Source organism: Phyllobates terribilis, unplaced genomic scaffold, assembly GCF_046119375.1.
Source record: "Phyllobates terribilis strain yellow unplaced genomic scaffold, ASM4611937v1 Scaffold_79__1_contigs__length_6888602, whole genome shotgun sequence".
Lineage (NCBI taxonomy): Eukaryota > Metazoa > Chordata > Amphibia > Anura > Dendrobatidae > Phyllobates > Phyllobates terribilis.
Window position 1 is genome coordinate 4,110,083 of NW_027362839.1, and position 23,437 is coordinate 4,133,519.

A 23,437-nucleotide genomic window follows, 5' to 3' on the forward strand; every position below is an offset into this window, starting at 1 on the left:
AAAGGGACAAGATACTAATATTGTACTAAAGTGTATTTTATTATATACTTCACATAACTGACTGGGTACACCTTGGTGCTGGTGGGATGGCATTTTTTTTTTTTTAATCAAACAACATGTTTACTAAGTACCCTATATTATATATATTTCCTATTGCTTTTTACTTACTTATAGCAGGGTATATGTTCATATTGCTTCTATCCTAAGTTTGTCTATTTTCTAATAGATGGTGGCAAACTTCTTCCTGGCCTTTGAAGCACAGCGTTCAATTATTCCTATCGTAAACCAGGTAAAAAGCTTCGAGCCGAGCGTGATCAGACTCCTTCAGTCCCGCAGCAGGTAAATCTGTGAACATCGCCGGCACTCCTGCTGTTCCTAGTACCGATCCCTCTGAGCGGCTGTGCAGTAATGAAGGCAGGATTCACCCCAAACTTGCTTGTCTTTTTTTTTCGATTTCCAGTTCTGGTAATTAGTGATACACATGTGTATATCCAGTGGTCAACTCAAAACCTATGTATGGAAAATCAATTGTTTGCTGTATGCATCTCATTTGTAGGATGCACACTATTCATTTCAATATGGAGCGGAGTAGGAGGAGACTTTCATTACTGTCGCCCTTTACTTCCTCCCTGCTGATAGGAAATGCCATGCTGTTTGCTTGTGTCCTGTGATTACAGCAGCCTGCAACAGTTTTCAAGCGTGCACTCCCCGGCTCAGGCATCAAGCAGTAAATGATAACATTAAAACGCTGCTACCCCTTTGTTAGTCACTTTTTTATCTTCTTCCCCTTCTACGAATGCTATAGTCCGTTATTCTAGAACTGCTCTGAAAATGGTTCTCTCTGGAGTGTTGGGATTTGGGTTTAGGGTGGGTTATGGGAACTGAAGTTCAGATACTTTGTTCATATTTTTACTATGGAATTACTATGTCATGTATGTTATTTGAAAGATGGAATATTTGTAGTTGGAGTTTTTCAATAAAAATGATTTGATTAAAAAAAATATGAAACTAAAATTCCTCTGTTCTTGAGAAAGCATAGGATTTTACTAAGAGGTAAATTGCACGTTCCTTGTTTTCCAGGCGCTTTACATTTTTGCTAGTTTTGTGCGATTACACAATCCCTTTTATAGGCCAGTGCCAGTTGTACATCTCTCCCTAAACTCCTGTTCAGCACTATATTTTAAGCCAGTTTTATTATATGGTTTCTAGATGTTGTCCAGCTTTGATAAATAATTAGTATTTATACTTTTGCTTTTAGATAGACTTGAAGAATGCAGATCCGGAAAGGGTGGAGAAACAAATTGAGAAGATGTTTGACGTTCCCGCTAGTGACTGCATCCGGGTACGATGCGCTCCAGATCAAAATCATTCCTGTAGGCAAATTTAACTCCGCTGTCTGTACCTTGTCTTTTTATTTTTTTCTACAAAATGTGGCTGGAAAAGGGGCAATGTAGCGAGGAATTTACATCAATTTTTGTGTTAAAAAAAAAAAAAAAACAACTTTTGTGACGCATAATTTTTGCGTAAAAATGTGCAGCTTCCTATTTTACAGCACTCTTGCAACTTTTAGAAATTGGGCTTGGTAAGCCACACAGGTCTAAGAACGACAGGTGACGTTAAAAGTGGATAAAGATACACGGGTGGCTCAGTGGTTAGCATTGTTGTTTTGCAGCACTGGGATCCTGGGTTCAAATCCCACCAAGGACGACATCTGCAAGACGTTTGTATGTTCTCCCTGTGTTTGCATGGGTTTCCTCCGGGTCCTCCAGTTTTCTCCCACACTCCAAAGACATACTGATAGGGAATGTAGATTGTGAGCCCCGATGGGGGCAGTGATGATAATGTCTGCAAAGTGCTGTGAAATTAATGGCGCTATATAAGTGAGTAAAATAAATAAAGATAGATGGAAGTGCTACATAAACATTTATCAAACATCGTGCAACACTTTGATACATTTGTCACAAATAATGGTAACACAACCACAAGCAAAACTGACCTGAGAAAGTCCCTTTATGATACATTTTTCAGAAAGAATTTGAAAGATTTAAAGCGTTAGAAATGAACAAGATTATCCAATATCACAGAAAAAGTAAAAGTCTCCAGATGTCTTTGTAACATACCTGGCGGCGTCCTTGCATAGTGGTCCATCTCCCACTGTGCAAGAGCGCGCACTTGATCTCCAGTCCAGAATGTCTCTCTGGCTTCCCTCCATGATGTCTGTTTGTGTCTGTTTCTGCTGCTTAAGGGCGGCGCCCGATCACTTCCTACTTTTTGTACCTGCTGTGGGTCACACCCCTTGTGCGTCCTCAGCCTATTGCTGTCTGTCACCTGGTATTTAACCCAGCTGCCCCAATCAATCCCTGCCTGAGCATTGTGTTTCATTCAGTGTGTGCTTTCACTCTGAAGGTGCCAGGTCCCGTTCTGTGTTCTCTTGTCTGCCTATCCTGGAGGCTGTATTTCCAGGCCTGTCTGAACACGCTCCTAGCCTGTTCCTCCCGCCTTCTAGGGGCAGATTACCTAGACCCTCTCCTGTATCTTGTCTGTCCTGTCTGAACACGCTCCTAGCCTGTTCCTCCCGCGTTCTAGGGGGCGATTACCTAGACCCGCTCCTGTATCTTGTCTGTCCTGTCTGAACACGCTCCTTGCCTGTTCGTCCTGCCTCTCTGGGGGCCGTATTCCCAGACCCGCTCCTGTATCCCGCTGCAGTGTCGGTCTCCTCCGTACACTCAGTTCCAGCCTGTACTCTCTCCTATCTTTTACCTGTTTTTTCTCTATGTCCGTTCCTTTCCTTTGTCTGCAGAGTCTGAACTCGTACCTAACTCCTGCTTGTTGTCTCTGTACTCCCGTTTGTGAGTTTGTGGTCCACTCGCTACTTCACTGCAAGTACCCTGTGGGTATCTGGCTCTGCCTTTCCCTTCCTGTCTGTTCCGTGTGAACAGAGCCCTGTCCGTCCTGCTCTGACTCCTTGCTCACTGCTCCGGCAGCCTTGCTCCGCTCTGACCCTTTTTGCTCACTGCTCTGGCAGCCTTGCTCCGCTCTGACCCTTTTGCTCACTGCTCCGGCAGCCTTGCTCCGCTCTGACCCTTTTGCTCACTGCTCCGGCAGCCTTGCTCCGCTCTGACCCTTTTGCTCACTGCTCCGGCATTCTCGCTCCGCTCTTATCCTTTTGCTCACTGCTCCGGCAGTCTTGCTCTACTCTTGCTCACTGCTCCAGGCGGCCTCGTCCTGCTCTGACTCCTTGCTCACTGCTCCGGCAGTCTCGCTCAGCTCTGACCCTTTGCTCACCGCTGCAGGCGGTCTCGTCCTGCTCTGCTCTTGCTCACCGCTGCAGGCGGTCTCGTCCTGCTCTGCTCTTGCTCACCGCTGCAGGCGGTCTCGTCCTGCTCTGCTCTTGCTCACCGCTGCAGGCGGTCTCGCCCTGCTCTGCCCTTGCTCACCGCTCCCGGCGGTCTCGTCCTACTCTGCCCTTGCTCACCGCTCCCGGCAGTCTCGTCCTGCTCTGCTCTTGCTCACCGCTCCCGGCGGTCTCGTCCTGCTCTGCTCTTGCTCACCGCTCCAGGCGGTCTTGTCCTGCTCTGCTCTTGCTCACCGCTCCAGGCGGTCTCGTCCTGCCCTGCTCTTGCTCACCGCTCCAGGCGGTCTCGTCCTGCCCTGCTCTTGCTCACCGCTCCAGGCGGTCTCGTCCTGCCCTGCTCTTGCTCACCGCTCCGGGCGGTCTCGTCCTGCCCTGCTCTTGCTCACCGCTCCGGGCGGTCTCGTCCTGCCCTGCTCTTGCTCACCGCTCCGGGCGGTCTCATCCTGCCCTGCTCTCGCTCACCTCTCTGGGCGGCCTCACTCTGCTGTGTTTGTCCGCCACATCTGTGGTTCTGTTCCAGAGTCCCAGTGTGTACTGGGTCCTATCCCGCCTGTGTTCCTACCTGCTAGTGCCTTCCTGTCTGCACTCTAGCCGTGCTTGCCTGTACCCCCCTGCCTGCATACCCGCCTGCATACCAGTCGTGCCTGCCTATTCCCACCAGTCTGTGTGCCAGCCTAACCAGTCTGTTCCTGTATTCCCCTGTGTGGGTCAACAGCCGTGTCCGGGGTCTGTCCTGGAGTAGCACCTGGTCCCTCTGCTCGGTTCCTCCTTGGTGCACTGGCGTCGTATGCCGTCGTGCGACCCTGGTCGGATCGGGTGAATACCTAGTTACGCCCCTCCAGGCATTCACTCTCCGGCACGGTCCAGTGGAATCACACGCACACGCCGCTCAGCCCGGGCGTGTGCATTACAGTCTTTATGCCGGATGCCGGTCTGTGTCCATACCTAAAGAAGAGCTGTCAAAAGAATGGGAAAGGAATCCTTTAGTAAACATAAATATCCATTGGGGTTTTAGGTGTTAAAAAAATTATCATATGAAAGATTTTGTGATCTGCGGTTACATGATTGTAATAACAACATTAAAGCCCCATTCAGATGTACAGGTTTTATCCATGAGAAACTGAGCAGAACGATATATAGGTTTGTGGGAGAAGATTCAGTATAAATTGTAATTTATTCATTAGATTTGAGAGTCCTCAGTGGTTGATACCTTTAATGGCTAACTGAAAAGATGGTAACAAATTGCAAGCTTTCCAGACTACTCCGGCTTCTTCATCAGGCAGACCTGAGACCTGAGTAGTCTGGAAAGCTTGCAATTTGTTACCTTTTAATGGCTAACGGAAAAGATGGTATCAACCACTGAGGACTCTCAAATCTAAATACTCTTCTATCTACTGGCTAATACGGTACAAAGATAGATGTTTTTCCTGTATCAATTTATTCAGTGGAATCCTGCTGTTTGTACAGATGAGTCCAGTGGGCGGTCCTACTAGTGATTGACAGCTATCTTTGCCTGCATGGTCATACAGGGAACTGTCAATCACTTAGTAGGACCGCCCACTGGACTAGTGTACATACGGCAGGACTTTTCACTGCATAAAATGCCAGTTTTGCTGACTCTCTTCCCACAGATATGTCTATCAGTCTGATCAACTTCTCTGCTCTACAACACCCCCTACAGATCTTATACCATTTCAGCATGACAGGTTCCTTTAATCACCTGCAGATGACATAAGTAGCCATGTTCTGTGTTGCTTACGGAGGGGCTTGATTGCTTGTCAGCTTCAAACAGGTTTCATTTCTTCTGATTCGTTGTAGCCGAGTTCTAAACTGTATTAAGAAATTCATTTCTCTGTTTATTTCTATTAGATGTCGGGGAAGCTTGGAACAAACGTGGAAAGTGTTCTTCAAGAAGTTGTCAGGAGGCTTCCACCGTGAGTACGGACTAATGCGGCTCTATCCATCTTCTCTTTATTAAAGGGAACCTGTCACCTTGGAAAATGCTATGTACCTGCAGGTATAGGGTTAATCTGCAGATAAATATTGTTACAATGCTGCCCGGCCGCCTTATGGATAGTGTAGGTACCGGGAGAAAATTAACTTCTTTCCTCCCTGCAGCCGCCGGCCTTCACTCATCGTTGTGCACGGAGCGGCTACAGTCTTGGATCACAGCACCGCTCGCTATATCAGGGGCGACGGCTGTAAACCCGGCCCGGATTTTGATTGACAGCTTGCTCTGCACAGATGCGCTGCAGAACCACTTAGAATCTGAGTGAAGGAGTAGTATGTTCACAGATAGAGAATATGGCTCATCCACGTGCAGATCTGCTCCACGTCCGATTACATATTTGTGGGAGAAACCCTAGTGGCAGCCTCATATTTCTGACATGGATCCTCTAGCACTATTTGTGAAACTGCGGCTCCCAGCATAACTTGATGAGAGACCGTCAGTCTGCTGGGACCTGTAGTTTCACTACAGCAGGAGTGTCACAAGCTGCGGACCTCTGCTCACTCCAGCACTGGTCGGCATTTTCAGCACGTGAACGTACGCTATGCTTTCTGGAGACACAAGGGTGTAGATAATTTTATCAAACCCTTGACTGTAAGTTTGCTGAACCCTAAGTGGATTATATTGTTCCCACTGTTTCAGTTTTGGACCATTTAAGGGGAATTTAAAGGGTTCTGGCCACTGATTTTCCTTAAAGGGGATCAGTATCCCTGTATGTCTTTGTATATACTTGATAAAGACCTATAACAGGTCGAAACGTTATGTGATGGCGGAATAAACTTTGTCTTTTGGAATTCATCACTCTGGACTGAACGCGGTTTACTTACCTTTATCCCCCTTAACAGGATGTCTTATTTTTGTGTTTTAGTCCCAAGATTGAAAAGGGCAGCCCTCTTAAAGCCCTGCTGTTTGACTCAACGTTTGATCACTACAGAGGCGTCGTAGCAGCATCGCCCTGTGTGGAGGTGACGTGTGTAAAGACAATAAATCATGTCTGCCCACTCTGGCAAGTGCTATGAAGTCAATGAGGTTGGCATACTGACCCCAGAGGAAGTGCCAGCCGAAAAACTAAGTTTTTTTTTAATAATTTTATTAGCCTTTCCCTCTGTCTTCACCAATCAGCCCTCTGTATTGATGATCAGATCAAAGATGTAGACAGGGATTGTCTCACGCTGCATCTCCTTCCTGATTGTATCACTGAGAAGACAGAAGCTGCCCCATCCCATTCTCCAAGAAATGCAGAACCCAATGCATCTGCTGTCCGTGATCCGCTTATTGTCAGAGGACATCATTAGGGACTGCATTTTCTCATTGCTTAAGAAATTGTTGGGGGATCCTGCTAATTGCCGGTTGCATGGATTTATATAGTGTGATCAAGTTGTCAAGCACTTTTCCATGTGATGCTAAAATCGCCTGGAAAGCGCTTGACAACCCGCATGCGAAATCACATGTGCAAAACGCGTGACAAACGCTTGTCCCTGGCTGAAAAAAACGCATGTAAAATCCACATGCCAGGGAGATACAGAAACATTCAGGAAAAAACCGGAGCATTTCTGCATCGTGGGCACATAGCCTTAGAGTGCCGCTGTGCAGGCAAAGACTGCATCCCCCTCTTTCTGAGAATCAGTGGGGCTTGAAGGGGTACGGCTCCCCATCAGTTATAAAGCCATGTCATGTCATCAATCATATGAGTGTTATGTGGCAATGGCATTGTCTTGACAGCCAAGGATCCTACTGAAGGCCTCCATGTCTTCCATGATTGTACAACTATGAAGCCCGTCCCATAACTGGGATTAATATCAGATTGGTCATTTTACTCTACACTGTAGCGGTAAAGCGATTGGATGTTTTCGGTGACCTGAGCCTGCAAAGTTAAATTCTCCCGTTACATCATTTTTGGCTTCACCACATCTGTTCGTGTTAAAACTAAAAAAAATATCTTCTAGAAATCCTATCGAGTGGATGATGGAATGAAAAAGAAAAAAAAAGATGAAGCTGCAGAATCTCTGGAGTTTATTTTGTTCACTTTGCCTCACCAAGAAAAGTAATAAAAAGAGATCAGAAAACATTTATAAAAACTACAGCTCTAACTGCAAAAAAAGCCCAGATACAACGAATCTACGGGAAAAAAAGCCCAGATACAACGAATCTACTGGAAAAAAAGCCCAGATACAACGAATCTACTGGAAAAAAAGCCCAGATACAACGAATCTACTGTAAAAAAAAGCCCAGATACAACGAATCTACTGTAAAAAAAGCCCAGATACAACGAATCTACTGGAAAAAAGCCCAGATACAACGAATCTACTGGAAAAAAAAGCCCAGATACAACGAATCTACTGGGAAAAAAGCCCAGATACAACGAATCTACTGGAAAAAAAGCCCAGATACAACGAATCTACTGGGAAAAAAGCCCAGATACAACGAATCTACTGAAAAAAAAGCCCAGATACAACGAATCTACTGGGAAAAAAGCCCAGATACAACGAATCTACTGGGAAAAAAGCCCAGATACAACGAATCTACTGGGAAAAAAGCCCAGATACAACGAATCTACTGGGAAAAAAGCCCAGATACAACGAATCTACTGAAAAAAAAGCCCAGATACAACGAATCTACTGGGAAAAAAGCCCAGATACAACGAATCTACTGGAAAAAAAAGCCCAGATACAACGAATCTACTGGAAAAAAAGCCCAGATACAACGAATCTACTGGAAAAAAGCCCAGATACAACGAATCTACTGGAAAAAAAGCCCAGATACAACGAATCTACTGGAAAAAAAGCCCAGATACAACGAATCTACTGGAAAAAAAGCCCAGATACAACGAATCTACTGGGAAAAAAGCCCAGATACAACGAATCTACTGGGAAAAAAGCCCAGATACAACGAATCTACTGGGAAAAAAGCCCAGATACAACGAATCTACTGGAAAAAAAAGCCCAGATACAACGAATCTACTGGAAAAAAAGCCCAGATACAACGAATCTACTGGAAAAAAAGCCCAGATACAACGAATCTACTGGAAAAAAAGCCCAGATACAACGAATCTACTGGGAAAAAAAGTTTTATAGCTTTTAGAAGGCAAGGATAAAAAACAAATTGTAAAAGTGAAGATTATCCCACATGCACTTTGTCACCCAAGGATCTGCATAAACTGCAGCCGGCCCATCTCAGCACCACTTCTTTTGTTTGTGCTTTTTCCTTATTGCTCTCTGTGTCTTTTTAAAAGGGTTTTTCCATCATTTTTTTAAAGTAATTTTTTCCGATATCCAAAGCATTTAAAATTGTGTACGACCCTGTGCAGGATATAATAGAGCGACATTTTAGCACACTAGGAATATTCTTATAGTGCCACTAGATGGTGCTCTAATCCTGCGTCCAGTAGTGATGCTCCTGTCGGTGCTGCTTTCTATGAATATACATGGATGTTTGATGCCCAGGAGAGTGCAGAGCTGAAAGGGGAATCTGTTATTAAAGCAAATAAAATGTCAATATTGTGTTATGGAAAGTTCTGCAAATTAAAACACAATTTTGTGTTTTTATTGCCATTCAATACAAATCTGTTATGGCCGCATGATGGTTCTCAGCTGGTTACAGTGCGATTAGCAGAGCTCTCTGATGTGGTATTTAGGCTCTGGGAAGTTATAACATATATGTTGATAGATCCAAAATAGTTTTACATCCAAAATTCAGTGCTGACTAATGTCACAGCATTTCTAACTTAAATGAATGTAACTAGATGAAATACTATTTTTGCTGCATGCAGCCACCACCAGGGGGAGCTGTTGACGTGTGATTATGTGCAGCTAGTATTGTACCCAACCGCAGCAGTAGAAGTCTGTCTCCAGTGAGCGCCCTCTAGTGCCAGCTGTATATAGCTGTAGTGAACTCATGCAGTGTTGGGTCTCAGAGCCGTTGCTACCTTCTTTTATAGCTGATTTGTACCTGATATTCAATGTAGAATTTGATGAATCTGCACTAATTGTGAATATATATTACTCTCATTGTTTCCTAGATATGCTGGGCAAGTAGGTTATCTAATCGCTGGGATGAAGGACGCACAGGAAGCACAAATAGGAGACACTCTGCATTTACTGAAGCAGCCAGTGGCTCTGCCCGGCTTTAAGCCTGCGAAACCCATGGTGTTTGCAGGTGAGTTGAACCTTAATACAAATTAAATGGTCGCTGTACTTGATCCCATTCGATAGATAATGTGCAAAATCCCTTTATAAAGTTTAATTAAGTTGGAGTTACTTTTCAGGGGTTAGATAACCTAAAAGTGTCGGCCGGTAGGGTCTCCCTTCTGTCTAAGTGTAATTTGTCTCTAGCAGCAGAAACCCCCCTATATGGATTACCGGAAGTGGGGCTTGGCCTTTGTCTCTTTGCTCCTGCCTGTCAAACTGTATATGCAGGCTTAACAGAGATGCAGCCTTTCAGTTAATTGTAGGCATCTCATTAAGCAATGTCGGAAGCAATACGTGCTGAGTAATGAGAGAAGGGATGTCCCAGGACCTATAGTGCTGACAGAATGCTGATAAAGAGGAATCGTCCACTCTAAAAGAGTGGATGGCAAGTTACAGAGCATGTGTATTGGTACTGTTCCAGGACATACTGTTTTATCTACAGTCCATTTAGAATCAAAACTCTGTTCTACATAATATTGTACATGGAACAGAGTATTATGCCAATGTAACTGCAACACGCATCGAAGTCAAAATCTCGGCAGAATTACACCTATAGCCCCCTCAGACTATGCAAAACACCAATTGAGCTTTAACAACTTCAGCTCAAGTGCTCAAAAACTGTGTAACGGGGTCAGAAAGCTATTGTACAGTATACAGTATATATTTTATTAGCGTAATATTAAAACTTGTATTACAAGAGCACTTAGTTCAAGATTCAGCCTCCAGATGGCGTGACATCAGAGATTAGACACATCTGCAAGAGCGTCCTCAACAATGAATATATAGTCAATCACAGGGACTAGACGTGTAATGTATTAGTACAACAGTATAACGAGTGTTGTGTAGAGATCAGCGAACCCGAACTGTAAAGTTTGGGGTTCATACCGGACACCTAGTGTCCAATGCTGAACTCCGAACACTGACAAGTCCGTTTTAAGAGTAAGAGACCTCCTAGCCCTTACTACGACCATTTTACAGCATCAAAGTTTGTGTCACCATTGACTTCTATGGGGTTTGGGTTCAAGTTCTGGTACCCGAACCGAACTTTGGACTAAAGTTTGGTCGAAACCGAACATCCACGGGGTTCGCTCATCCCTAGTGTAGTGTAAATTCTACGTATTTTGCGCCTGAGTACCAGTATTGAGGAGATCCTTACCCATTATGTACCTGCCACTCTCCTAAACACGCGTTTCACTTTTTTAGCTTCTTCAGAGGGACACAGAGTATACCAAACACTGCCCCCCAGGCACCAGATGTAACCCACTGTATCAATTCCTTTAAGGCTAAAGTTACAGCTATAGAATAGATTGACCTTGACAATTCAAGTGCTTTCTTGTGGGAAGTATGTGCACCTCCCGATCATTTCAGTGGAGAGCGACCATTCCCAGCCACCTCTATTGAGAATCCATGATCGGCACAGGCGCTGTACCCTCGCCTGTCACACTTTAGTAATCCTACTAATTCCTTGTAACAGCCAGGAACGCCTCCATGATTGGATTAGGAGCGGTGATCACAGAGTAGATAAATGCCAGAGAACCTTTATTCTGCAGCCGCATTTTTCGTCCCATTAGACTCGGCCTATTTTACCGAAGCCGAGATAATTGAGGAGAGATGTAAGGAAGGAACCTCACGATCCTCCAGGACTAGTCAGCTCAGAGCCGTGACGTGTGGACAAGCTTTTTCTACATTGTGGGGAATTTAGGGAGCGCTGCAGCAAGGGGGTTGGTAATGACACGCCACCGTGATACATAATGCATGGACTGTCTCCTCTCATTTGTTCTTTGAAGCTTGTTTTCCTCATGAGTGATGCTCGGCGCATGAGAAAAGCCCAAACAATTAACATCAAATGGGTTTTCTGCGATTTGTAAAAAATATATAGCAGAGAGATGGGAATCTAGGAATGATTACATGTGGAATAAAAAAATAAAAGAAAAGACCTTCTCAAACTCTGCCCTTTCAGAATCGCGGCTCTCACGGTCCCTGCTCACTTTTGGCAGTGACCAAATCCAGTATATCATTCATGTGGACACTTAGGCTAAGTGCACACGATGCGTATTTGAAGCGGAAATTTCCGCTTCATTTCCGCATGTCCTTTTTCCTGGAAAACGCATGCGGAATTTGTCATGCGTTTTTCGCGCGTAATTCGCGCGTTTTGCACATGCGGAATTGCCTTGCGTTTTCTACTGCATTGTAGATGGCAATTCCGCATGCGTAAACGCACAAAGAATTGACATGCTGTGGAATTTTCCGCACAACAAAACGCTGCGGAAAATTCCGCAGCGTGGGCATTACAATTGCGGAATGCCATAGGGGACCATGGCAGAAGGCTAACATGCGTAATTCATGCGTTTACGCTGCGGAATTTTCCGCACAAAATACGCATGAAATACGCATCGTGTGCACATAGCCTTAAAGTGTATCCGTCATTTTAATTTTTATTTCATAAATCAATATAGGAAACTTTGGAATATATCTTATCAAAGAAATTTGCTTCTTTATTTACTAAAATTGATCAGTCATCATCAAGTCTCAATTCTGAGGTAAAAATTTGTATTCAGTGAAGACAGACTTTCCCATTACTGAGATAGGAGATTTTACCTCAGAATTTCATAGTGAATGATAAATTTTGGCAGAGAATGAAGAAAATGTCTTTCATAAGATATATTACAAAGTTGTTTAATTTCATGTGTACTCTTGATTTATGAAATAACAATTAAAAGAGGGTTACTCTCTAAGATAATCAGGTGCCTTAAAGGTCATGTGCTGGAGATGTCGGCTTCACTGCTGAGGTCAGTACTAGTGTTGAGTGAGTATGTTCTGTCCGAGTATGCTCGGCCGAGCTCCGAGTATTTCCAGCTGCTCGGTGATAAGGTTGAATCGCTCCCGTGTGCATGATTTGCAACTGTTTGACGGTTTTATTACATGAGAAGAATGTCTATTTCTTGCACATTCCTCACATGTAATAAAACTGTTTCAACCATATCACCGAGCAGCTGTAAATACTCGGAGCTCGGCCCGAGCATACTCGGACAGAACATACTCGCTCAACACTAGTCAGTACCTTAGTCACATGAATGATGTACGGAAAGCCTGCAGGAAGTAAGCGGAGACCAGTGCGGACTACCGGACAATAGTGATGGAGCCATGGGGGGAACAAAGAGGTGAGAATAGGGATTTTGAATTGAACACATTCCCTGCTGCTTCCTGAGTTTTTGGAAAACCATTTTAAGATATGTGCACACGGCGTCTCTTAGATTTCGGTACCGCCACTGAGATTTCCCAGACAAAGCCGCTTGAGGAAGACCGCAACGGTCGTTTTCCTGAGGTGTCTTCTCCGGCGGCTTTGCAGCGGCTTTCACTTTACACTGGTAACTATAGAGAGCAGGCGGCTTCCTAGCGGAAGACACTCAAAGAATGAACCTGTTCCTTATTTTAACCACTTCAGTTTCCGAATCCTAAAGTGGTTAAAAGACATAAGACAGAAGATGTGCACAGCAGTGTTGCTTTGACATTGCTGTGCATTATGTTCATATTATGGGGCACTTTATCTGGCAGATTCCAGGCTGAAAAAGCAGCCTGGAAGGAATCCACTTGAAAAAGATGCCATGTGCGCACACCCTTGGGGTAAGTTCACACACAGTATTTTAATGTGGATTTTTTTATGTGCATTTATTGAGTGGCCATACCCACTCCCAGTTGAGTTCTGACCACCGTTCAAAAACTTGGCAAAGTGTTCCCAGACGGGCGAAAAAACCCACAAAATTTTAAGCAATTTTACACTAGAAAACGGACGTAAACTGCTGGATGAATCGGCCCCTTCGTTTTCTGAAGCGGTCAAAAAACTCAGTGTGAACATACCCTAAATGTGGTTTTTGGAGCAGAATCCACTTCAGAATATTGTGTGAACATACCCTAATGGTTTCTTTTAACTTTCTGTTCCAGGAATGTTTCCAGTTGACCAATCCGAATACAGCAATATGAAGAGTGCGCTGGAAAAGCTGACCTTGAACGATTCAAGTGTCTGTTAGTCGGGACAGCAGTGCAGCTCTGGGTGCTGGCTGGAGGTGCGTCTTCTACTGCCATTATCTGAATTATTTTATATCACTATATATTTTATTTCAGTCATTTCCTATACTTATGATGAAAATATACCGTGCGGGCATTAATGTGTCCTACAGTGATCATAAGGGCACAGTTATCACCTACGGACCGATTAATTGAGCATTAGATAGACATTTCAATAACTTTAATTTCTGAAAAGGGGTCATTTGTGCAAGTTTAATTATTGATTTAGTGTGTAAGGCTGAAAAAAAACGTCTTCAGCTCAGAAAATTCTTTTGTAACAATGATCAGGAGGAAAGCAAAAACACATTACAAGGTAAAGTCCAATTTTTGGCAGAACAAACCACTGGGTCAACAATTCATCTTGGTAATGTGTTAACCACTTGTATATTACACTCACGAATGGTATCTAGTCCCCTAGTGAATTCAGCAGAGTTGCACAGTCTCACGCTCTTACAGTAAAAAATCCTGGTCTTGGCCCTTTTGTTATAGATACGGTACTGAATATATTACAGTATGTCACTCCTTAGCATTTCTTTTTAACTAATAATTTAATAATAATAACTAATAATTTTAAATAATTAATTTTTACTACTCTTTCCTTGTATTGCAGTCCACCTATTCCATCTTTACTTTAATCTCCCACCTTGAACTTGCTAGACCTCGGCTTTGTCTTTCTTGCCCACTGGTGGCCAAATCTGTGCACCATGCTCCATATGGAGTCTGACTAGTGAAAATGTATTTTTCATTGTTAAATCACATTTGTCCCTTCTCGGCCCAAACCTCCAGCTTATCCAGATATGTTTGTGACATATTATCCTGCATTTCCATAGCCAGGATTGTCACCGATACAGTATTGTGTAGATCTGAATCCTCATATCCTCATCAATACACATGTACATGTACACGTGAGCCTGCTGGACTTCCCATAGAGAAGTCAGAAATGGTTTATTACCACCTCTGCCTTCCTGATTGTTTCCTAAACGAGTGCTGTGCGTATAGTTTAGGAAGCAATGGCGGTGATCATGTGAGTACCGGTTGCTGGCAGCATGCGTTGCTAGGTTAGCCCCAGATTGACTCAGCAGTTTGCAGGAAGTTGAATTTTGTCATGTTTTGTTATTACTGAATTTCCCTGTAACTGGGCCTGGCATATAAGCCCCAGTTACAGGGGAATTCAGTAATGACAAAATGGAGGCAAACATTATTTGGATGACTGAACCAGAGACATTTTTAGAGATCTTAAAATCCCATGTACGGAAAAAAAAAATATGCCTGGTGATGATCAGAAATGATCTGGTCTTGAACTGGTTTGTAGTTCAGTCTACGACCTGCCTTGTGTATAGTAGGCAGTGCAAATAGCGTGGTGTTTCTCTATTATGAAGGACACCGCATTACTGGTATTTTTCAGACCAATTTCTATTAGAGTGGTGGATACCTATCGAGCACTAAGTAGTTTCCCATTTTATTAACACTTTCGGTATATTTGCCTCTCTATATAAATTATAACTAATGTTCATGTCCTGCACAGGTTGGGCTTCCTGGGGCTTTTACACATGGAGGTGTTTAACCAGAGACTGGAGCAGGAATACAATGCATCTGTCATAATGACATCCTCTACAGTCCCATACAAAGCTGTGCTGTCCTCTCCAAAGCTGATTAAGGTACTTTCTGTCTATGGCTTCCATGATGCAGTAATGCCTTATACGTAACTGTAGCGTCGGCGTCCCTGCCTCCTGCTAGGCAGGGACGCTGTTCCCCTCACCTCTCCGCTCCGTGCCTGGCGTCTTCCTCCCGCTCTGCTGGCGGCGCGCGCTCCTTCCCGGCCACTGTGCTTAGGTCGCGCGCGCGCTCCCCCTCTCTTAAAGGGGCCGCGCGCGCCGTCCTAAGGAGACCCCGGCCAATGGCCGGAGGATCTCTCCATATATAAGACACCTCCTCCAAAATGGAGGTGCCCGAGCAATGTTGTTGCATAGCCTATCACTCTGCTTCAGCCCTCAGGTCCCGTTACCAGATACCTGCCAGTTTCCTGCTTGATACCTGCCTGATACTTGTCTATCTGCTGTCATTCCTGCGGTCCGACAGTCCGCCTACCAGCCCTGCCAGTCTGTCTATGGATCCGTCTGCCCGCTTACCTGGGAGCATCCACCTGTTACCTGCCTATTAGCCTACCTGGAGGCTCAGCCGTCACTTGCTGTGATCACCTGCCTGTCCAGAGACTCTTGCCCGCTCACCTGGGAGCGTCCACCTGCTACTTGCCTGCTAGCCTACCTGGAGGCTTAGCCGTCACTTGCTGTGACCACCCGCCTGTCAAGAGACTGTCCCCGTCATTTGCCGTCACTTGCCGTGACCACCCGCCTGTCAAGAGACTGTCCCCGTCACTTGCCGTGACCACCCGCTTGTCAAGAGACTGTCCCCGTCACTTGCCGTGACCTCCTGCCCTCTTACCCAGAGACTGTCCCCGTCACTTGCTGTGACTGCCTGCCCGCCTTCCCTGGGAGCCACCCGCTTCCTTACAAGGACTGCCCCTTTGTATAGTTGCTCAGAGGTCCCGCCTCCCAGACCCGTTACAGTTTGCTCGGGCCATGGAACCCGGTGGCACCCAAGCTCCCTCGCTCTCGGACCTATGTCATGAACTTTCCCGTCAGAGGTCCCAACAGGAGTCCATCCTGAGTCACCTGCGAAGTGTTAACTCCCGCCTGGACACATTGACTACCTCATCGGGAGCTGCCTCCACTCGCACACTTACTTCCCCGGCACCGCCGCTGCCCATCAACACTATGGCATCTCTTCCCGGTCCCCGCCTCGCCGCCCCTCCTCATTTTGGCGGAGATCCCTGCCAGGCCCGGGGCTTCATTAACCAGTGCACTCTACACTTCGAACTGTTGGCACACCAGTTTTCCACCGATCGAGCCAAAGTAGCCTTCATCATGTCCCATCTCACGGGGGAGGCACTGGCTTGGCTAAATCCTCTATGGGAGAGAGGAGACCCCCTGGTGTCCAACCTGCCAGCCTTTCTCACGGCTTTCCGGAAAGTCTTCGACGAACCAGGACGGAAGACCTCATCCGCATCATCTCTGCTATGCCTCCGTCAAGGAAATCTCACCGTGGGCCAATATGCCATACGGTTCCGTACCCTTGCTTCGGAGCTGGCCTGGGATAACGACGCCCTGGTGTCTGTCTTTTGGGAGGGTCTGTCCGGCCGTATTAAAGATGAACTCGCCGGTCGGGACATTCCTTCCACTCTCGACGACTTAATAACTCTTGCCACCCGGATTGACATCCGGTTCCAGGAACGCGCCAAAGAGGTCACCCGTGAGAGGAGGTTTCCACGTCTAGCCCCTACCTTTCAGAAACCCGTCACTTCTCCCTCTACTCCCCAGGCGCACTCACCCGAGCCTATGCAGGTCGACCAGACCAAGATGGTCAAAACCCGTCAAGAGTTACGCCGAGCCGAGGGGAGCTGCTTCTACTGTGGCAGTAAGGAGCACCGGATCCGTTCCTGCCCGGAGAGGTCGGGAAACGCCTGTGTCTAGGATCGCTCAGAGAGGTCATCCTAGACAAAAGTTAAACCCTCTCCATCTCTGTTGCTGTCGGTCTCTATCATCTGCGGGGAGAACCGTTATTTTGAACTAGCCCAACTTGACCCTGGAGCTGCCGGAAATCTCATTTCTCAGTCCCTGGTAGAGAAATACCGCATTCCCACCAAACCTCTGGCTGTACCCTTATCTGTCGCTGCCGTGGATGGGGGCCTCTTACCACGTCCCATCCAACTCATCACCGAATCCATAACTCTGCAGGTGGGAATGCTGCACTCTGAGAGCATCTTCTTTCATGTTCTGCCTGGACTCTCTCACGCCCTCTTGCTAGGCCTACCTTGGCTTCAGAAACATGCACCCGTGCTTGATTGGCAGACCGGAGAAGTCCTTCGCTGGGGACAGGACTGCCATAAGACTTGTTTAGTTCCCGTCCATCCTGTCCGTCCTTCTCCTACCCCAGCCAATCTACCTGGTCTTCTGGTTCCCTATTGGTCTTATGCGGACGTCTTTAATAAAAAGGAGGCAGAGACTTTACCCCCTCATAGACCATACGACTGCCCAATCGACCTGATACCCGGCGCTACTCCTCCCCGTGGCCGTATTTACCCTTTATCCGCTGCTGAGACCCAGTCCATGTCTGAATATATTGAGGAGAATCTGGCCCGGGGATTTATCCGGAAATCTACCTCCCCGGTGGGAGCAGGCTTCTTCTTCGTTAAAAAGAAGGACGGCTCACTCCGTCCCTGTATAGACTATAGAGGCCTTAACCAGATCACGGTGAAGAATAAATACCCCCTTCCGCTCATTCCGGAATTATTTGACCGTCTGAGGGGGGCTAGGATCTTCACCAAGCTGGACCTCCGTGGGGCCTATAACCTGGTCCGTATCCGTCAGGGGGATGAATGGAAGACGGCATTCAACACCCGGGACGTCCACTATGAATACCTGGTAATGCCCTTCGGTCTCTGTAACGCTCCCGCCGTCTTTCAAGAGTTGGTCAATGACATCTTCCGGGACCTTCTCTACTCCTGCGTAGTGGTGTAACTGGACGACATCTTGGTCTTCTCTCCGGATCTTCTCTCTCACCGGAGGGATGTTCGTCAGGTCCTGCTCAGGCTCAGGCGGAACCACCTCTACGCTAAATATGAGAAGTGCCTCTTTGAGCAGACCTCGCTTCCGTTTTTGGGCTACATAATCTCTCAGACCGGCCTACGAATGGATCCTGAGAAACTGTCTGCCATCCAGAAGTGGCCTCGACCAGAGGGGTTGAAGGCTATTCAGCGGTTCCTGGACTACGCCAACTACTACCGCCTCTTCATACCGCACTTCTCTTCCCGGACTGCCCCAATCTCTGCGCTCACCCGTAAGGGTACTAATCCCCGAGAATGGCCGCCCGAAGCAGAGGATGCCTTTCTTTCCTTAAAACAGGCTTTCTCTTCCGCCCCGGTGCTGCATCGTCCGGACGGCAACAAACAATTCTTCCTGGAAGTTGACGCCTCCTCCTCTGGAGCCGGAGCGGTACTTACCCAAAAGTCGCCTTCCGGAAGAATGGTAACTTGCGGCTTCTTCTCCAAACTCTTCTCCTCTTCTGAGCGCAACTATTCTATAGGAGACCGAAAGTTATTGGCCATTAAGCTGGCACCGGAGGAGTGGCGTTACCTGCTCGAGGGGGCTCTTCACCCGGTAATAATTTACACGGACCACAAGAACTTGGCTTACCTCCAGAGTGCCCAGAGACTTAACCCGCGCCAAGCCCGGTGGTCCTTGTTTTTTGCTCGCTTTGATTTCGTTCTTCATTTTCGCCCGGCAGACAAAAACATCAAAGCTGACGCCTTGTCCGAATCCTTCCTGGTGTCTGATCTAGAGGAGGAACCTAAGCACATCATTGATCCCGCCAGAGTAATGCAGGTGGCCCCCGTGAATCTAAATCGTCTCCCTCCCGATAAGACGTTCGTAACTGTACCTGATCGGGAGAAGGTCCTACACTGGGGTCACTCGTCTAAGCTAGCTGGCCACGCCGGTCAGAAAAAGACCCTCCAGCTTATTACCCGGCACTACTGGTGGCCTACCCTGCACAAGGACGTAATAGACTTTGTTTCAGCCTGTGTGTCCTGCGCCCGCAACAAGGTTCCGAGACACCTGCCAGCCGGTTGCCTCCTTCCTCTTCCAGTACCTGCTGCTCCCTGGCAGCATATAGCTATGGACTTTATAACAGATCTCTCTGTCTCTGCCGGTTGTACGGTCATTTGGGTGGTCGCTGACCGCTTTTCCAAGATGGCTCACTTCATTCCCCTGCCGGGCCTCCCATCTGCACCCGAGCTGGCTAAAGACTTTATCCGCCACATCTTCCGTCTCCATGGCCTGCCCCTCCACATCGTGTCGGATCGTGGGGTTCAGTTCACCTCACGCTTCTGGAGAGCCACATGTAAGCAGCTAGACGTCACCCTGGACTTCTCCTCCGCTTACCACCCACAGTCCAATGGTCAAGTGGAGCGGATCAATCAGATCCTGACCAGTTACCTCCGGCACTTCGTTAATACCCACCATTCAGACTGGGTGGATCTCCTACCATGGGCGAATCTTCCTCCAAATCCCCGTTTTTTTGTAGTCTTCGGTCAGCATCCTCGGATCCCATTTCCCGTCTCCACCTCGGTGGACAATCCGGCTGCGGAATCTCTCGTTAGCGAATTTTCCTCCATTTGGGAGAGTACCCGATCCGCACTCCTTCAGTCGTCCGAGCGGATGAAAAAAACACGCTGACAAAAAACGCCTGGATCCTCCACAATTCCGACCTGGAGATAAAGTCTGGCTCTCGTCTAAGTATGTCCGGCTCAAGGTTCCTTCCTACAAGTTAGGGCCTCGGTTCATCGGCCCACTGGAGGTTATCAAACAAATCAACCCAGTGGCCTATAAATTTAAACTCCCGGCCAACTTGCGGATCCCTAACTCCTTCCATGTATCTCTCCTCAAACCCGTGGTACTTAACTCTTTTTCCAAGTCTACAGGTACGCCCCCTGCTCCGGTTTCTGCTGAAAACGAGTTTGAGGTAGAGCACATTCTGGCCACCAAAAGGGTAAGATGAAAGACCTTTTTTTTAGTAGATTGGAAGGGGTTTGGTCCTGAGGAGAGAATGTGGGAACCCCGGGAGAACATCCATGCCCCTCTCATCCTTGATAAATTTCTGTCTGGCCTAAAAAAGGGGGGGCCTAAAGGGGGGGGTACTGTAGCGTCGGTGTCCCTGCCTCCTGCTAGGCAGGGACGCTGTTCCCCTCACCTCTCCGCTCCGTGCCCGGCGTCTTCCTCCCGCTCTGCTGGCGGCGCGCGCTCCTTCCCGGCCACTGTGCTTAGGACGCACGCGCGCTCCCCCTCTCTTAAAGGGGCCGCGCGCGCCGTCCTAAGGAGTCCCCGGCCAATGGCCGGAGGATCTCTCCATATATAAGGCACCTCCTCCAAAATGGAGGTGCCCGAGCAATGTTGTTGCATAGCCTATCACTCTGCTTCAGCCCTCAGGTCCCGTTACCAGATACCTGCCAGTTACCTGCCAGTTTCTTGCTTGATACCTGCCTGATACGTGTCTATCTGCTGTCATTCCTGCGGTCCGACAGTCTGCCTACCAGCCCTGCCAGTCTGTCTATGGATCCGTCTGCCCGCTTACCTGGGAGCGTCCACCTGCTACCTGCCTGCTAGCCTACCTGGAGGTTTAGCCGTCACTTGCCGTGACCACCCGCCTGTCAAGAGACTGTCCCCGTCACTTGCCGTGACCACCCGCTTGTCAAGAGACTGTCCCCGTCACTTGCCGTGACTGCCTGCCCGCCTTCCCTGGGAGCCACCCGCTTCCTTACAAGGACTGCCCCTTTGTATAGTTGCTCAGAGGTTCCACCTCCCAGACCCGTTACAGTAACCACTCTGCGCTGTATTGTGGGCCACTCTGATTTGTTGTGCCATACCCCAAAACTAACTATCAGGGTGTTTCATTATTTCTGGGGGTAACAAAATCAGTAAAATTGGACTTTGATTTTGAGATGTTGACATTGTTCAGTATTTGCAGTTGAAGTGGTTTTCTGCTACTGTAACATTAATGACCTAATTCCAGCACTGGTCATCAATGTCAGATCGGTGGAAGTCCCAACAACTGGCATCACTAACAATGTGCTGTGTGCAGCGGTGGCCAGATGGTGTTCGGCGCGGATCCACACCACTCCAGCACGCTGGTCACTGGTCACTGCCGGGTTCTGCAGATCAGCTCCAATTGTATGATCCCATCTAATTTTCCACTATATTTCTTTAGGAATATGGAGAATCGGAGATTACTATTGTAAATCCATCTGAATTTCCTGACAAATCTGTAGTAAAGGAATATCTTGAACCTATGATTTTGGGTACAATTATCTCACCAGATGACTATCTTGGAAAGATCATGTCGCTGTGTCAGGTCAGTGACCATTGGATCACAAAATTTGAGGTGATGACATTGGGAAATTATATCATAAACATTAATTTTGCAAACACATTATATATGTTATCTTAAACTCTCCATATGTTAAAGAGGTTGTCCAAGACTTAGATATTGATGACTTATCTTTTGGATGGGTGGAGGTCCGCAGCAGCTCCCCCGGCAGCTCGGTGTACACAGTATACGGAGGTGGAACACCTGAGCTCTGTACACTGTGTAGAGACTGTTATCAGGTTCTGCAGCTCTGCTCTTATTTACTTCAGTGGGAGCTGAGCTGTAGTACCTGAGAATGGCCACTATGTGGTGTCCTGACTCCATACACTGTTCACTTTTGGGTGCCATGTGAGCTGCAAACAGTGGATCACCGAGTGTAAGAAGCCCCCTGATCTATCAAAGTCCTAGATAACCCCGTATAATACAAGGACGGCAGATTATAGGAAATGTCACCCTATTTTGGGGTAGATGTAGCAAAACTAATGTAGGAGCCAAGTGGAGCAGAGACACGTAGCAGGCAATTTGGTTTCTGCCACCCTCCATTACATCAGGTTTCCACTCCCTTTTAATGAAGTGGTAATGTATGTAGAAATAACGAAGACCGGATATACCAATTGTAAGTCAATGGGACTCACAAGGATTCATTTTGTTTCATTAGAAGACGGATCTCTTGGTCCATGGCTCCATGAGGAATGGCAGCTGTGATGCCAATCTGAACTACGTTCCAATAAAGCCAATTGCTTATTTCCGCAGACCCGGCGAGCAGAGCAGAAGAGCTTTCTTTACATAGACGAACACCGGATCATGATGAAGTATTTGTTACCTTTGAATGAAGTTGTGGTTGATTTTTATGACAACTTAAAATCCTTATCTTCAGGATATGCAAGGTGAGACCTACAAAACCATGCAAAACCTTCACCCCTTCCGCCCGGCCTTTGCTGTTCCCAAACAAGATATATCTATATAGTCAAAAGATGGTACGATTGTTCTACATTTTCTTCTTACTCAACTCCAAGAGACTGACAGTCTATTTGGTCCAGTTTGAGGCACATTATCACAAGAAGATCAGATGCCCCATAAGGGAATCTCCTAGGGCTTTCTCTAGGGGTCTAGGACTCTTCGATGAATAAGGGGCTTATGAGGTTTACCTTCTCCAGCAGCAATAAGTGAGAGTACATAAAACCGTACACCATAGCAGGGTGTACATAATCGGGAAAGGAGAGCAAAAAAACAAATCCGTTCCAAGGTCTCAATCTTGACAGCGTTTAGCAACCTAAACCTTGTGAATCTCAGTGGTGCTAGGCCAGGAGTATCGAGCCAAGAAGCCCATAGGTCTTCACGTTTTTGCAGAGAGCCTGGAAGCTTTTGTTGATACGGAGATCACATCCACTGTGTTCATCATAAAACATTAAACTTTACAATTTACAAGATTTAAAAGGAAATTGTATTTTCAACCAGCTTTACATAACTCAATAGAACAGGAGATTACTAAAAAACAAAAAAAAACACCTTGTAATATATCTGATCAGAGAAATCTGCTTACTTCTCCACTCCCCTTACCTCCTGAACTTGTCATAAAAAAACCCCAAAACTCAAATCTAACTTGCTGGGAGAAGACGGACAGCAGGCTCACTGTGGTGTCGTGACGCTGCCCATTATAATCTATGGAGAGTGGAAGGAGGAGTGAGACGCAGACTGAGGAAAATGAGGACTGAGCTTCCTCTTAAGTGCTTTACCTTACATAAGAGCTGGATGCACAGCTACACAGCTCCGTACTGCTGTATAATGTTCTTCTCTCTACTTCCCCATTACCCTGTATTTTATAAGCCCTTGAGGGCAGGG

At 46.7% G+C, this 23,437-nt stretch overlaps 1 pseudogene; it reads left to right on the plus strand.

Annotated features, from left to right (window-relative positions):
* Window positions 1-226: 226 nt before the first annotated feature.
* Window positions 227-23,437, plus strand: LOC141196999 (translation factor GUF1, mitochondrial-like; annotated as a pseudogene).